At 46.7% G+C, this 18,017-nt stretch overlaps 2 protein-coding genes across 3 annotated transcripts in view; one reads left to right on the top strand and one right to left on the bottom strand.

The window, feature by feature from the left end:
- LOC139050499 (neuropeptides capa receptor-like) overlaps positions 1–1,788 on the bottom strand; it is an 81,578-nt gene extending 79,790 nt beyond the window's left edge. Inside the window, exon 1 of the mRNA XM_070526949.1 lies at positions 1,453–1,788. The gene's annotated coding sequence lies outside the window, so the exon portion shown is untranslated. The remainder of the gene's footprint in view (positions 1–1,452) is intronic.
- Positions 1–18,017, top strand: part of LOC139050500 (dermonecrotic toxin SpeSicTox-betaIB4-like) — a 275,782-nt gene that overhangs the window by 73,260 nt on the left and 184,505 nt on the right. The window lies entirely within an intron of this gene.

The raw sequence follows: 18,017 nt of genomic DNA, 5'->3' as shown, positions 1-18,017 counted from the left end.
TGAAATATTTGCTTTAAAATAATGAGGCGAAATGTGAATTACCAAAACTCGTTAATGAGTTAATTATGCATTTAAATTTGTCGGGCAAATATTGTTTTGTCCTTTCGTGTAATCCTAATCAATGAATTCACTTGCGCTGTTTGTCAAAGGATATATATATATATATATATATATATATATATATATATATATATATATATATATATATATATATATATATATATATATATATATATATAAACTCATAAAAAAGAAGAAAAAACAAGAGAAGCGCCTATACAACTTCATATGTGGCGTGAACAATTTTACAGACCAAGTTGGCCGGAATTTCAACATTTTTGGGGCGACTAATTTTCAAGCTAGTGGTACTGACAGCTCAGTCGCGGATCTTTCAGGAACACCGACTTGCAGTGATTCTGGTTCCCGCATTGATTCCCGTATGTCCGAGATATAGCATTCCGACTTCACTAGTGGATCAGCAAGTACGTAATACGCATATCAATGACATAAACTAATCTTGGATCTCATTTTCGAATACAACCATTGGTTTCTCATCTTAATATAGAAATAAATATTATACCTGCACATCTTTAGTATGCGACAGAAAACCGCCGTGGTGGCTCAGCGGCAACGGTGTTGCACTGCTGAGCAAGAGGTCGCGGGATCGAATCCCGGCCGCGGCGGCCGCATTTCTATAGGGGCGAAATGCAAGAACACCCACGGGGTCTTCTGCACGGGGAGCACGTTGAAGGTCCCCTGGTGGTCAGAATTTATTGGAGTCCCCCACTACGGCCTGCCTCACAATAAACTCGGTGTTTTGGCAGGTAAAACCCTAGAATTAAATTCAAGTATACGGAAGAAAAACTGCGGGCATTAACCATTCAACAATCTGCGTAAGCTATTTACGGAAACCACAGAGAAGTGCGAAAAAGAAGGTTCGAGAATTGGTCGGAGAGTGCCTCCGAATAGGCACTGCTCCACCTGCGTCAAACTGTCCCAGCAACTTGAATGGAAGTTCATGCTTAAGGCAACATTATTTTGCCCTCGTGCGAATTTTTCTGCCATTTTCTAGTAAAACGTACCTTTCTTTGCCTACGCCTGATATTTGTTTTTCTTCTCATCACGGCGGGGAAGATATTTCTTTTTGAGCATCGCGCCACGTCAGCAGAAAACAACGCTCTGTGGAGTTGCGTCTGAGAATTTCTTTAGTCTCGGACGTACAAACCATTCTCGACTTCCAGGGAGAAATCTCTCGTTAATTTTTTTTTCACCTACGCAAGCCTTCAACAAGTCAACTTCGCAATTTAAGACTGCAATGCAGGGAAATACAGAGAGAACAGAAAGAAGATTTGAGATACTACACGTTGATTTGTCCTCCGAGCCGCAGCAGGCACTAAAGCAGCTACAAACAAGCAGGCAAACAAGCTTCAGTGCTTGGCAGGTCTAACTTACCCGATGAAAAAGAACCAGCGATGACAACGCGCGTTCTCTTCCGTCGTTACGTCCACGCGCAATCCCGGCCACAGAGCGACGCCGAAAATCACACGTATGCGCGGGTGTCGGAGAGGGGGCCCACACAAGAACAACACAACATCCACCACGCTCTGCGCAGGTATCCACCGCACGAAGTCCCACGGACGAAAACAGAGCGGCGGAATGAGACAAAACAGGGAGGAGGCTCAACGTCAACCCCAACCTCGGGCGAACAAGCGCCCCGGTCACACGAGGCCCGTGCGCCTCTCGCTTTTTTTCTTTCTTCCCGGCACCGGGGGCGTAAAAGTTGGGCAATCCTCTTCCGGGCACTTCCCGAGCGACTCTGACCGCGCGCCGAGGGCGACGCGACGTTTGCGCGTTTCTTTCATCCTCTCCCCTCGAACGACCCTCTGCTTCCTCGCTCCTCCTCCTCCTCCTCCCCTTCTGTGTTTCCCTCTCGGCGTTCGAACGCCGGGTTCTCGCGCCCGGTTCTCGCTCTCGACCGAGTTGTGGACTCCGTCCGTCCCGAGGTTTCGTCGGGGGGAAGGGAGGGATGAAATAAGATGCGCGAGTAGAGATTGAGTGAGTGAGTGAGTGAGTGAGTGAGTGAGTGAGTGAGTGAGTGAGTGAGTGAGTGAGTGAGTGAGTGAGTGAGTGAGTGAGTGAGTGAGTGAGTGAGTGAGTGAGTGAGTGAGCGAGCGAGCGAGATCGTCAGTCAACCATCCAGCCAGTAAACCAGTCAGATCAGTCAGCCAGTGCATATATGGGTAAATTAGTGGACGAATGAGGGGGTATACGTGAGCAAATGTGGTAGTTCTGGCGTAAGGGAGTGAGTGAGTGAGCGAGTGAGTGATCCATTCATTTTGTTAGTGTATGAGCTATAATTGGATGAGTGAACAATTGAGTGAGAATGCTTGAGCGCAGGCGTAAGTGAGGGAGGGACTGGGCGAGTTTGTGATTCAGCAAGTCTGCCAGGTATAAGTGCGCGTATATGTAAGCGAATGAATGCCTCCGTCATATAGATTCAGTGACTCAGTCTGTGTGTGTGCGCGCGTGCGTGAATGCGTGAACAAATTAGTGAGGAAAAGAATGTGTGACTGTGCAAGCGAATTATGAATCAGTGAATGACGACAGCGTGTCTACGACAGCGCGACAACGGAATCTCGACAGTGTGGCGATGGCGGCGCGATGGCGGCGCGATGGCGGAGACACTCGTACAACAGAATGACGAAAGCGTGACGGTGATGGAAGGACTGTGGATTGGCGCATTGGCATTCCCTCTCTGCTCGTTTTTACTTCTCAGACGCCGCATACTACTCCGACAATTCGCTGTAATATGCCGGTCTGATGCAGTGTGGCAGTTGAGATAAGCTAATCTGTGGTGAACCGGCTAGACGAAATGGTGGATTTCGGCAAGAGAAACGCAACTAAGGCCACGAAGGAGCCTTGAAATCCTTACTTTTGAAATGGTAAACAGCGTGGCATGAGGAGCACTGACAGGTAGTAGGCACCACAGGCACTGATTAACAACGTTGCCTTTGTTGCAACAGGGCAATACATAAAACGAGCAACAGCCTCCACTCTCCCCCCCCCCCCCCACCCGCATGTGCTTACCCATCGTCAACGACAAAAAATATCAGCATGACGAAAAAAAAATCGCAGAAAAAGGCGACTCGTCAATATTAAAGAAAAGAAAGGTGGTGTCCCCTGCAGAAGGGAATATAGGGGATATTTGCCAAGAATTCAATCTTTTTTGGTAAAGCCATCCGAGGCGTTCTAACACATGCAGCGCCACCTGTACGTACGTACATACATACATACATACATACATACATACATACATACATACATACATACATACATACATACATACATACATACATACATACATACATACATACATACATACATACATACATACATACATACATACATACATACATACATAGGTTAAATAATAAATCAAATTCTGCTGTTTTGCGTGCAAAAACTACATGGTTATGAGTCGCGCCATGGTTGGGACTGCGGATGAATTTTGACTTCTTTGGGTTCTCTAAGGCCCGTCCGAAAACATCCCGTGTCAGGTCAACAGCTCTAGGCCGTCAAACGTTCTGGAAAAGGGGCGGCGGTGTATCGATCAGTCTTTCCTATATACGCGAGATGAGTGAAGGAGGCAGCGTTTATCAGCATATTGTTTGTCACGAACGTTACCAGTTACCGAAAAAAGTAGGGTCATATTTGTTTCTAGGTGGGAACCGTCGCTTCAGTGACTGCCACTATGTTTGTTAACGCAAATTTTGCGGCATCCGTGAGGCATCCTCGCGCTGTTTGCTAGGGTTCAGCACAGGTTTGGGTGCCCTTTTTTTAAGCTATAGGCAGTTTTAGAATAGCGTTCGCAACCAAACATAAACGCAATAAGTACGTAAAAATATAGCGATGTCCTCACTGCGCATGCTCCGAACATTATTTGGTTTCAGTGGTTTACGTGCGCTTTGATAGCGCATGTTATTTGGGTGAGTTTAACGCTCGTATTGTTTACGCACACCAAGAAATGGCGTTGTCGAACATGGCGGCACCCATGGCTCCCGCTTCAGGGTGGACACTCGTGATGGCTACGCTCACGCTGTCGCCGGTCGCCAGTAACTACTAGAATGAGGGTTCGCGTCCTCTAAACTAACCTGAAACATTAATTATGAGCGCATGACTTGTCCGATTTCTGAGATCTTTCGGCGAAACCGGACTTAGTAGGCCTAACGAGAGGCGTCCGCCTAAAGAAAAAAAAAAAGACTGAATGGTTACTAATGGATTGTCTCAGTTTAGATACGTATGAGGCGAGGTACCAGATGGTGCCTTGTATTCTAACTACCTCCTTGAACTTGTGTCCCGTACGTTTAACTATTTTTTTGACTGAAAGTCTTTAAGGGACGCGCACCGTAACGTCCCACAGAGGGGCTTGCCTTTAACGTACCTAACGGGGCCAACGCAATTCTAAAACTGTCTACTTCCCGTTAACATGAACAAGCACACTGCCTGCGGATTATTTTATTTGAACGTAAAGTCATTTAAAATGCGGTGGTATTTGAGGTTCTTGTCACCTTTGTTTTCCGCAGCTCGATTCGTCCGCGCCGATTTGGGGCCTCCCCTACAACTTGGAGCATCTCAGAATAATGAGCTCAAAATCCCACCTTGCGTCTTTTAATGGTTCAAACTAGGTATTTTAGTTAAAAACTGTATACTGCAACAAAAATGCATGGGTACTACTTTAATTCCGTCTGTGATAGTTTGTGTATAAGAAGATATACTTGCGGATATTCTGCGGTGTAGCCAGAATAGCTTTGGAGGTTTTGCAGAATGGGATTCGTCTGGCACTTGGAGGTTCTGCATTGAGAATAACGTCTAACAGTAACGTAAGCAATAGCTGCGTGGCCGAGAGCGACTTAAATGCACTGTGACGCACTTGGTGTGTACGTCATATGTGCCATAGAAGTGACATGTACGCGGAACCTGGTATACATCTTGAACACGAGATTTCTGTGTGAACTTGCATATCTATACTGGATAAAAACTGTCTGTGCTAACCTGTCTGGCAGTACCGGTGTTACGCATAAACCTCCTTATTTGAGTGACATGACTGCACAGCGCAAAAGACGAGGACAGAAGAAAGGAGACAGCGCAAACGCTCCAGTTAAACTTTATTTGCGAAACCGCCAGAAATATATGCCTTAGACATCAACAAAAAAAATAACGAAAAATAAATATTTTGCATGACGTCACAATTTTCATGATCCCCTGCCGAATCAGAGCCAGAGGCTTAATTTTGTTTTGGTGAGAGCAATAGATGGCGTGCTGATGCAGAAGCCACCCATCCGCTGTATCTCGTCAGCCTTCATAATCTGACGGGTAAGCTGTTCTCATTGTTTGCAAATTACGACACAACTATCAAATTCAGGCCCACAACCGCAGTCTCTGCAGTGAACGCCAAGATGACATTGAACGGCTGTGTGAACATTGTGAAAATTCTGTTTCAATCGCTCATTTAAACGTGAGCACGTATGGCCAAGCTACTTCTTTCTTCAAGTATATTCCGCTGGGCAAACAAGTCCGTACTGGCGTAATTTACGATGTTGACGAGACCATTGTCGACTCCGACCTGTCAATCTTGATAAAGCCAGCTACAGAGACCACCATCATCACAAACGCGTTTCGTCTCGGCACGTCACGGTGTGTGAAGATCATATTTAAGGGCGAATCCCTCCCATCGCATGTAAAAGTGGGCCACTTCCGACACGCAGTTCGCCCTTTTATACCAAAACCACTGCAGTGCTGGAAGTGCATGAAGCTTGGCCATGTGAGTAGTGTATGCAATAACACTACCGTCTGTTCTCGCTGCACTGGGCCCCACACCACAAACACATGCGAGGCCAGTGTGCTGAAGTGCACAAACTGCAGCGGCCCTCACGATGCATCTTCGAAGGAATGCCCTTTGATTCGAAAGGAAATGCAAATATTGAAGAAAATGGTTAGAGACCACTCGTCTCACCGAGAAGCAGCAGCATCTATTAAGCGACGACGATCACGTCGCCGGCGTCGATCAAGACCCTCCAAAGCCTCTGCAGAACGCCACACACGTATATCACCACCCACTCTTCCGCCCAGGCCAAACGCAGTCAGCTCCAAGGACACGGGTGCATCGAACAGCACGGCTGCTGACGCGTGGCCTGCACTCCCGAAGCTACATGCCCCTACTGAGCGGAGTGATACTTCTACAGCAGGGGACACTTCGTCTGTTCCTGATAAACTGGCGGACCAAGATCAACAAATTGTTGTTATGATCAGCTCTCTGGTGAGTGCTATTCGTGTTCTTCTGGACAAGCTACAGACACCAACAGCTCGAAGTGCATTGCAAGTGCTGGATGCCATCAGTCCGGTTCTGGCGAGCCTTCAGAAGTCCAGTGCTTGAGAACTTCTACAGCAGAACCATGGCTCATCGACACCACCAACGATCGTTCCGGGATGATGTGAGAAATGCCTCCATATTCCAATGGAATGCGAGAGGCCTGAGGTCCCGTATTTCGGATTTTCGACAGTTCGTATTTGCAAACCATTTTCCTATACTAGTCATCTGTGAACCGAACTTATCAGCTTCCATAAGACTGTCGGGATATGAATCTTTTGTTTCCAACACGTGTGTCCGTAGCAGTAAGGTTCTGGTCTACATTCGCAAGGACCTTACGTATTTTTCCCAACAAGTAGCGCCACACGACGGTAACCAATACGTCTCTGTTACTGTGAAAAAGAAGAAGCTGTCTTTTACTCTTATCGGCGTCTACCTTTCCCCAACAAGTCAGTTTGATAGAAAAAGACTGGAATATATTATGGCTGCTACTCCCGGTCCTTGGATAATAACAGGGGACTTCAACGCTCACCACCATATATGGGGAAGCTCCAGGATAAATTCGAGGGGCAGGTCACTAGTATCCTTTGCATCAGGCCACAACCTGTGTCTTCTAAATGACGGAAGCCCGACATTTCTGCGAGGAACTAAGTACAGTAGCTGCCTTGACTTGACTTTGGTGTCACGTTGCCTGACTTTGAGCGTGCAGTGGTTCACTGATATTGAAACCCATGGAAGTGATCATATACCGACCTATGTGAGAATTGATGGACTAGACGCCACATTACCGGTTGTTTCTCGCCAAATCGACTGGTCAGTCTTTCAAGATCGCGTAGAAGACACATGCAAGACACATATTGCACGCAGATTAGAAGACATAATTGCGGACGCTATGCAAGATTGTACACGCTGCTTCACACATCCATCAAAGCGTACAGAGAATGACATTGAATTGGAAAGGCTTCGTGCACTACGTCGCCGAGCTGAAAGGAGGTACAGGCGCAAGAAGTCAATTCTTGACCTCAGGGAAGCTCGGCGCATGCAAAAGAAGATCAGACGCCGTATGGATAAGCTAGCGAATCAAAGATGGAAGTGTTTTTGCGACTCACTAGACCCCCGCAAGCCATTGTCCTGTGTATGGCGTACCCTACGGGGTCTTTGCTCAAGTCCCCAGCAACGACACCCATTCAACGCCCTTGCTCTCTATCAAAACCGCTGTGAGATAGACGTCGCAGAGGAATTTTGTGCGAACGTCGCCGGCGGCGCAGTTTTAGTCCCTGACATGGCTCTAGGCAACATCCCCGGCCCACGAGATGCAAGTATGGACGCTCCATTCTCTATGGAAGAGCTAGAAGCTGCTATGGCGCTCTGTAAGTGTTCGTCTTCACCAGGGCCCGATGGCATAACGTATACTGCTTTGCGCCACCTAGGCAGAGAAGCACGAAGAGAACTCCTCAGCATTTTTAATAGTTCATGGCAAGATGGTGTCGTCCCACAGGAATGGAAACGCAGCCGCCTGGTACCGCTTCTAAAAGCAGGAAAGTCACCGCTCGAACTGGCATCCTATCGGCCTATAGCTCTTGCCAGCTGCGTCGGGAAGCTCATGGAACGTATGATCCTCATGCGTCTCGAATGGTACCTTGAACACCACAAGATTTACCCTGACTCTATGGCGGGATTTCGACGGGGTCGTTCATCGATTGACAATGTCATCGATCTAGTAACATCTGTGGAACAACAAAAATATCGGAAGCGATTATCAGTAGCACTCTTTCTTGACGTGAAAGGCGCTTACGACAACGTTTTCCATCAAACCATTCTAGACGCACTTTTGACAATTGACCTAGGAGGACGAGTATATCGTTGGGTCAGTAACTACTTGACACAAAGGTCCTTGTTCGTACGAACGGAAGATGGTCCGACTACCGACCACTACACATGCCGAGGCGTTCCCCAAGGTGGTGTTCTAAGCCCTATTCTTTTCAACCTCGCGCTTCTTGGGCTGGCCAAATCCCTACCAGAAACAGTGAGTGTTTCAATCTACGCCGACGACATCTGCATCTGGACATCAGCGGTCACTCGCCTGCAGGTTCGCGCACGGCTACAGAAAGCAGCAACGCAGGCATCTGACTACCTTCACGCACAAGGCCTTACCATCTCAACAGAAAAATGTGCGATAGTCGCTTTTACGCGAAAAGCGATGAGTCCTTATCCGGTATGCATCAATGGTCAGCCTATCTCCTACAAGAGAAATCACCGGTTTTTGGGCGTCATTGTAGACCGAGACCTCACTTGGAGCCCTCATGTTGCCCACTTAAAGAAGAAGCTCACATCTATTGTTCACGTTTTCAAGTTTATCGCCGGCAAAACATGGGGATCGTCAGTGGGCTCCATGCTACAGTTATATAGAGCACTGTTCATCGGATTCCTACGCTACAGTTCTCCCGTGCTTGCTAAAACATGCAAGTCAAATCTTCGAGAACTTCAGAGCGTGCAGGCGCAAGCACTACGTGTTTGCCTAGGCCTTCCGCGCAGCGCCTCAACAGCTGGAACCATTGTAATGGCTCAAGACCATCCCATCACGACTTATATTAGTACCGAAACGCTTAGAGCCCATGTTCGTCATGTTTCACGGATGCAGTCAAGCTCTCTTGCGTGCCTGCCGGAACGACGACCACAGGCGTCCTTCTCCAACAAGGTCAACATCCATCGTGCCTCCTTACCTTCGGGTTTCACACCCTCTTCACGTTCAACCTCAGCTTTGTGGTGTTTAAAACAACCTCAAGTGCGTCTTACGGTTCCAGGAATAAGAAAGAAGACCGACCTGCCTACCTTGGCTTTGAAGCAAGCAGCTCTGGATTGTTTGCACACTTTTTACTTTGATCGAATACACATATATACGGATGGCTCTTCCACTCCGACCAGCTCCACCAGCGCAGTGGTTATACCATCACGATCACTAAGCATCCAATACAAGATTTCTCATTTGACAAACTCGACTGGTTCGGAGCTTGTTGCCCTCCGAGGTGCCGTTGATTATATTAATAACCAACCGGCTAATCGGTGGGCTATATTCTGTGATTCCAAGGCAGCCTTACAATGTCTTCTGGCATCTCTTCGTCGCGGGTCATGTGAACAACTCGTGTCGGAGATACGAGAAATGCACCATCTCATGATCGCGAAAGGACACGACGTCGTGTTTCAGTGGCTGCCTGGTCATTGCGGTATCTCCGGCAACGACCTCGCTGACGAAGCTGCTAGAAAAGCACACGAAGGAGCAAACCTTGTTTCAATACCTTTATCGCGGACCGACGCAGCCCAACACTTAGGCAAGCTAGCGCACTCTTTGACATTGGAGAAGTGGCACACATCTGAATTCACTCACCATCGCTTGCATTCCCTCGATCCCTCTATGCAACTGCGGCTGTTACCAGGTCTTCCGCGAAACGAGGAAACAGTGCTGTGCCGCTTACGTTTGGGAGTCGCATTCACAAATACTTATGCATTTCTGATTGGAATGGCTGATAGCGCCGAGTGCAATGCCTGCGGTGTCGAGGAAACCATAGAACACCTACTGTGCTACTGCCCATCTTATGAAAACGAAAGGCAAGACCTCTGCACAGCTCTCAATCAGCTGGATGGGAAGCCGTTCACCTTGAAGAAGATCTTGGGACCTTGGCCTCGCATATCGCAGCTACAAAAGGCCACAAAAGCGCTGCTGCGGTATTTGAAAGCGACCGGATTGAGTGAGCGCCTGTGATTCGGACTGAGTGACCGACTGATATCTCCAGTGGACTTTCTCTTCTTTTCATCTTTCCGTCCCCCTTTCCCTTTCCCCAGTGTAGGGTAGCCAACCGGGCTCAGTCCTGGTTAACCTCCCTACCTTCCTTTTATCATTTTCTCTCTCTTTTTTTCTTCAAGTCAGGGGAGGCATATAAACCAAACCCATTGCGCGTGCTCCAGATCGCCTGCTGTGGTTAGTAGGGCACATATTTTGTCATGTGACATAAGCATTGACACGCCTGCATAGAAATGATAACTTCTCCGGACCAGAAAGAAAGACAACTTTAGCATTTAACTTTTTATCAGCATGCCGTCTATTGCCCTCACCAAAAAATTAAATTAAGTGTCTGACTGTGTCCTATATGGGATTATGAAAAGTGCGACGTCATGCAAAAGTTATATTTTTTTTTCATTTTCTTGATCCACTATAGAAACTCCAACTCTCCCAACCTTTTATTTTGTCGCAACATTCGGCTCGTTCCCACCACGCTCCAACTCCGTTTTTAGCCGGAGAAAGCTTGTCCCAGCCGAACGTACCGGAGCAGTTGGAGTAGTCACGTGATGGAGCTTCTGTCGGATCCCAGTCGCGCCCAACTCCATGCTTCCAAAGTTGGAAGGTGGAAGTGCCTCCGAGCGTTGTGAGCTGGAACACTGCCCTCGGAAGGAAACGGGTGAAAGTGATCCAAGTGCTCGGTTTATGCCTGCCGAATGTAATGGGCACCACGAAAACACTCAAAAGCGCTCGAAGGCGACCACTCAAATGTACCACGAATGTCGCTTTGATGTAGCGCAATTCACCACTAGCATCATCCTTGCAGCCGGCCACACACCGTAGAATAATTTACACCCTTAAAAGTGAAAAAGGCTGTAAATGTGTCTACAACTCACACCCTTAGGGTGTCACTTATACAAATCACACCATATGGATGTGAGTTATAGTCACATTTGCACCTTTTGCCACGTTTAAGGGTGTAAATTATTTTACAGTGCACGGAGGTAGACACTGTAGGGTGTAGAAGCCACTTCGCGTGGGTCAAGAAAGAAGCCTCCGCCCGATATGAGTTATCTAAAAATATGCAATAAAAATTGAGCACATCCAACGCACAGTACGTAATATGTAGCTGAAATGAAGCTGTCCTCCAGCGGTCTGTAATAAAATATATGGAGAACCTTCTTGCCTATAAACTAGAAACCTATGGGGTTGAGAGGGCGCAGGGGAATCATCAGCATAAAAAAAGACGCACTTTGTAATTTCTCGTCGAGCTACTTCAGTTGTGGTCGCATTAAGCTGCGCCGTAGGTAGGCTTACTTTAGGACGATAAAAGAGGCAGCACCAATAGAACTACGCACACCTGCCTGAACCCGAAGGTTATCGGTAGGCAACGGTGTGACCTCGTGGGCGGTCAACCATGCAATGTTTACGCTTGACCTCCACAAAGGTCACAACCTAATTGTTATGTAATTCAGTGTTTATGCCTGGCGATTAGAAATGTATTATGATTAAAAGGAGAAATGGGCTAGTGCTTAGAAGGAGAGAGAATGGCAAACGGTGGTACTTTTTTTTAATTCTTCTAACGATTTAACGCTATGATTATTGTGCATACGCGCATACATTTTGTTTTTCTTTGGCATGACACCTCCATGTGAACTTAGAAAGCGTCCCGGAGAAAAAATAAATTTCTAGCAAACTTTTACGGACCATTTTTATATTTCTTACAATTCTTTTGCTTTACGAAACTGAGCACCGAAACTAACCAAAATGTTTCCGCCGTCGCATAAACCGAACCGATGTGTGTCGGGCGATAAGTTAGACGCCCTAATGTGAACGGGTAAGTGCGTGTAAACACTGTTAATGGTTCTGAAGGGCTGCAAAATGAAGCTCATAGCTACCGCAAGGAATCACGCAAAGCTCAAAGGGGGGGGGCCCATTCGAGCGCGTAACAGAAAGAGAAAAAAAAGAAAGAAAAAGGCATCATCTAATGAAAGTGTGTACACAAACGTCATCTGGCGTCACAAGGACCAAACTAACATCTCAAGGCGGGCGGGCGGCTCGAAACACTCAAGGCAAGCCTCAAGTACGAAGCTTCGCGACACGCTTTAGCCATTTACGAATCCATTTGCGCATCAAACATCTTCGCGATCATTGACCTTCCTGGGCGAACGCTGTTGAGGACCTTCGCGAAGTGCCTTGAAGCTGCGCCGAAATAAACTACAAAAAATAAACAAAAAAAAAAGAAAGAAACGCAAACAGGGTGCACGTAAGCGCTTCCACAAGTTTATCTCCTTCGACCACCCACCAAACCTCTGTGTTTACTTTTTTATATTTTTTACTAATCTTCTAGGGTGTACTTCCCAGTCGGCTTGTTTTCGTTAAATGGGATTATAAACAGATATTTATCGCGTTTTTCTTTCTGTACGCCGAGGAAAAGAAGCGTGTTTGGCGTCCTTGTTCCAATTTGTATGCCTGCTAACTTTGGTTTATCAATATAACGCTCAACACCACAGAGATGAGTCACTCTATTCGTTTTCTTTCTTTATTCCCCCCCCCCTTTTTTATTATGTACTTTTCTTTTCTCACTTACCACTCCTTTCTGTAATGCCTTCGGGCCAGGAAAGTATCCGAAATAAATAAATAAATAAATAAATAAACTCGGAATCAATCCGCGTCACGGAGGCTTACATTAATCCCGATTTCTCTCGTCCTTTTTTCCCCTTTTATCCAGGGGCTAGGGATAAACGAACCCAAACTGTGTTCCCCGTTCGGCCTCGTGGGAGATGAACAGTTCGAAACGATGGGCGAACATAAAAGCCGCGCTCACCGAAACTCATCCTCCTCGCCCACCCTGGAGCGTGCCACTGCTTATTGACGTCGCAATCTTTCACATCGTGGGCGCATCAAGCAACGCTGTGCGATTGCTTTGATTCCCTGGGCTGCATGGTCGTGGCGGCGTTCTTCCAGCGCGATACGCCAGACGGGCCCGTAGGGTGAGAACAGTGGAACAATGGCTTCCCACTGGTGGAGGCTGCATTCTTTTTTTCTTTTTTTTTTCTTTTTGCTTACTTTCGCAACATTCCGTCGAAAGTTGGCATGTGCCAAAAGTGGGAAGAGATGGGGCCACTGGGTGAAAAAAAAAATAAAACGACAGCGCCTTGAACCTTCTTTCGGGCAAGAAACAATTGCAGTGTCCTGTTCTTGGTTGCTTTCTTCTTTTTATTTTTGGTCTGATCTTTAGCTTAGACATTGTGAATACGTGTGCCCTTCATTTCTCTTGCTTAATTCTGGCTTTATGCGGAAACACCGGCGGTGATCTGTTTTCGGAGCCTCCGTTGCGAATCGGGCGAAATTCAATTTCGCGGCTTTTGTTGCCAAGTCGGCGAAGCTTAAATAGATGTGCGACACGAAGTGACGCGATCGTCCATTGCTTTAAACAAATTTCGACTCAGACGTCAGAAGTGGGAGAAACACGATTTCGATAATGAAATCGTGACGTGATGCTCGATTGCGTAATTAGGTTTAACGCCCCAAATTGTAGCTGGGCTATACGACACTGTAGTGGGAGCGCGCTGCAAATAACATTCACAAGCTAAAGCATTCTTGCTTTTCTTTTCACCTTGCATCTGAATAAGCGCAACGCAGATGCAGATCGTGTCTTATACCATGTTAACCATTATCGCGTCTTCCATGTTAACGATTTGTGGAAACTGCTGTAATTTGTGTTTTATTGCGCTTACCTTGTAAAGGAGGTCCCATTGCAGTCTTTGGCTTCGTGACCTTCTTCTGTATATTAACATCTTGTAATCTTTCTAATCATCTCAATAAAACGGATTCTTATTCTGATTCTGATATAGTTTGACTCATGAGAGAAATTGCCAAATTAGTTTGAGAAAGTGTAACGGTTTTTCGTTGGTGGCCCTCCCGATGTTTGTCGCTCTTTTTTTTTGCGATGAAGGCTTGCCCTTAAGGCATAATTCTTGGAGCATAATTCTTTGCTTGCCAAAAATCTTTTGTACTTTTCTGGGCAAAAGAAAACATATCCTTTTTTTCAGTGTATTCGGGAGAGAGATGCGACATTTCTAACACGCGGGCGTGCTCTGCAGCTAACGCCGCAGCACAGACGCCAGATGAGGTCCTGCGTAGGTTGTGACAACAACATTTGGGGATATTCCATGGTGCCTGAAATAGAAAAAAAAAACTTAACGAAAGCGCCTTGCAAGCGAATGCTGACGTCGTCAAAAAGCTGAAGGACAGAAGGAGATGCCCTAATTGCCTGAAGGTTCAATGGAGGACTCTGAACAAGAAAAAAAAAAAAGATTTGTTGAGCCCGAAATAAGATGGTAGCAACTCATCTTGTAAACTCGGGAGGAAAAAATGGCATGGGTTTGCGTCGGGATATTATTGCACGCTCAGCCGCTTTGGGGAAAACGGGAAGTTGGGAAAAGGGGGAGTGAAAGTGTGTCAGGAATATTGAATGGCCGGTCGTTGAGTGGACTCGAACTCAAACGCCGCTGGCAGCTTGTGGAATATCGACTCCTCGGCGACATGTCAATATACGGTCGTCGAAGGCCTCGACAAGGCCAAAACGGAGGAAGGAGTAAATAGGGGAGAAAGACGTCACGCGCCCTTTGCCGTCCACGCGCGAGAACGAGCAAAGTGCGAACACGCAAACAACCCTGTGAAAACACAGGGGTCAGTTGAAAAAACGCCGGATACTCGGAAATCTCTAACAGGCCCTGAAAGTTTGCAGTTGCAGCAGCCGAGTTAAATAAGTTGTAATCGAAACACTGGAGGCGAAAAGCGAGGACAAATGTTGACGACATGCGCAGCTGGGTCCCGAAATAGTTCAACGAAATAAGGGAATGGTAGAATCCGGCCAGCAGAAGCATGGCAGAAACTTTATAACGAAATAAAGCTTGAGAATGCAGCGCTGAACGTGTCTACACAGAAGGTCTACAATAACATGCAGGAGACGATGGCAGTGCTTCCAAAGTAAAGCCACATAGAAGGCGGACATAAAGTTTTAGTGCAATACTTTTATAGCACCTCGCAATGGCTACGGAAATAGTGTGTCGCGGGGCTAGAGTCCTCCTCTGAGCGTAGAGGAGCACTCTCGGGTGCTACAACATCTAAAAGTGGCGACACGCTATCCGAACGAGACTCCGGGAGTTTTCAAAGAAAGCAATCTGCTGACGGGAAAGAGGGAGACTGAGAAAAAAAGGGGTCGCAATGGCCAGGGATGAAGGTCATAGGATCACTGACCCAGTTTCCTGTGGTGGCGCGCCACTGGCAAGTGTACGCGGTTCAGACAATGCGGGAAAACGGGAGCGAAGAAGACAGCGCGCTGGGGGAAAACAAGGATGGTGGCACCGTGTATGCACCGCCAGTGGTTGTATGGGGAGCGAGGGGGGGGGGGCAGGAGTTGGGGATTCGAGGGGAAACGTGAGACAAATGATGCCGTTGCCAAACAGTGATACAGAGCAGGAGGACAAGGGGATATGATATAGGGAAGAAAGGTTGGGACAACGCAAGGAAAGCGGGCATCGTGCATACGCCAGGTTTTGTGCAAATATGTTAAAAAAATACAGGAAAAAATGACTAATTTGGAAGAACAGCCAAAGGGAGGCAATTAGAAAGTGTACAGTGAATGAGGTCAATGAAGACGGAATATAGGGATAAATTGCGATATATGGAAGGCGAAGGTCAAAGGAAAATAGACTGTTAAAAATAAGAAAATTGGGGAGGGATGCGGCAAATAAGGAAAAAAAGACAGTAATACACGGTGATATGTGGCCAAGAAAGGTCAACCGATAAAAGGAGGCTCGAGATAGGGAAGGAATGCAGCTACTAAGGAAAAGGTATTGGGATAAAATTAATGGCGATGTGGAGAGTAGCAAGCGATTATGTGAAGAAAGGGGTTTAGAAAAAGGAAAGCGTTTGCAGCGAATAAGGAAAATGATTACGAGCCCTTCTTTCCCCTTGTATAGCAATCTCTCCACTCAGGGAAGGAGGAAAAGAAGACAGGTTTACAGCGTTCAGCGGGGGGGGGGGAGGAATAGAGAAAACGGTATAAGAAAAGGTACGAGCAAAGATCCATTCCCAAAAACAGCAGAAGGCCAAACGCGAGAAATGGGTGCGATAGAAACTACTCTACTCCCGCTTTTGTTTACCTTTGTGTCGGCGACACGTCTCTGAGCTGCAGAGGTTGCTATCCTTTTTCTCGTCCCCATCCAAGCTGTCCAGAATAGAGTCACATTTCTTCGGTCACGCGATTGCTGTGGGACGCGGGACTATATATAGAGTTCCCGGTCTCACCAGCAGCTGTTGCCTGAGCACGAGATATATCGTGATGAATGCGCAAACGAGTGGCACTGTTTCGCCAACGGGCAGCTTGGTCTTAAGGACGGAATAAGGAACCTTGACATGACGCAAGAATATAGGGCGAGAGCACGCCTCGCCGCTAGAAGTTTTCGTTTTCAGAGCTAGGAAAGATAAAATTTCAATTTTCGCTTTCCGTCCTCTTTTCGTTATTCTCTAGAAGGTTCTGCAGATCACTTTGTTGACTACGGGAAATCTATCTATCTATCTATCTATCTATCTATCTATCTATCTATCTATCTATCTATCTATCTATCTATCTATCTATCTATCTATCTATCTATCTATCTATCTATCTATCTATCTATCTATCTATCTATCTATCTATCTATCTATCTATCTATCTATCTATCTATCTATCTATCTATCTATCTATCTATCTATCTATCTATCTTTCTCTCTCTCTCTCTCTCTCTCTCTCTCTCTCTCTATATATATATATATATATATATATATATATATATATATATATATATATATATATATATATATATATATAATATGATTAATATGATGTCTCCAAAGACGAAGCGCCCACGCTATTGCAAATAGGCTTAGGCGAAAGCACGTCCCACGCGATCAACACGGTCCAGTTGTTCCAGATGCCTGAGTTAGGCTGTTGTGCTCGCATTGTCCGTGCACTTAATAAATCGTCGGCTGCCGCCAGCGGCTGTGCGGACGCAACCGCTGGCAAACAAGAAGACTCAAGACTCACCGGCTAGCAGACATTTCTACGAATTGAGGGACCAGCAGCAGGCAAGGAAACCGGATGGTGCCGTCTTAGTTAAACGGCACCTGCCGTTTCTCGAAATTTTGGTATGAGACGTGAGAATTCTTCGAAGCCGACGACATCACGGTTGCGCCAAAGAACTGTGCGCATCCGCTAATGCTGTGGGGAGTACAAAGGACGCAGTATGCGACACCTTTTCAACACAATCAGCCCGGTAAAGAAACCTACGATGACATCATCGAACATGTCGAGACTCACTTTGATTCGCAGCCTTCTGAAGTCTCATGCAGGGCTCGCTTTCAGAGTCATGACCAATCGCACACCGAAGCAGTCACTGATTGTGCAAAAGCACTTACGAAACTAGCAGCGGATTTCATTTTAGAATCAATGGAGACGCGTCTGTGAATACAACAATGGTACCTCTTGACGTGAATCTGGGTGGACGTGTCGTCTACGGGGTTCGGAACGAACTGATTCAGCAACGTCTGCTCGCATTCAAGAACTTCACATTCAAGAAAGCTTTTGACTTCGCAGCGCTATAGTTGAAAACGCCACTAATGACCAGAGGAAGGCGGTACACGGAATTTAAGAAAGGTGCACAAAGCCAGTGCAAGTACATTCAAGACCGAAAACCAAGGGAGCTCGAGCAGCTACCCCCAAACTATTTTTCAACGCTGCTGTCAATGCGACGTACAACGCTGCCGGTACCATGGCAGCGCCCCCCCCCCCCCCCTCCCGCCCGCCAGGCCAAAAAAGTTACGGCA

Source organism: Dermacentor albipictus, chromosome 10 (genome assembly GCF_038994185.2).
Source record: "Dermacentor albipictus isolate Rhodes 1998 colony chromosome 10, USDA_Dalb.pri_finalv2, whole genome shotgun sequence".
Lineage (NCBI taxonomy): Eukaryota > Metazoa > Arthropoda > Arachnida > Ixodida > Ixodidae > Dermacentor > Dermacentor albipictus.
The sequence above is the reverse complement of the archived record's forward strand: the minus strand, read 5'-3'. Positions and strand labels throughout refer to the sequence as shown.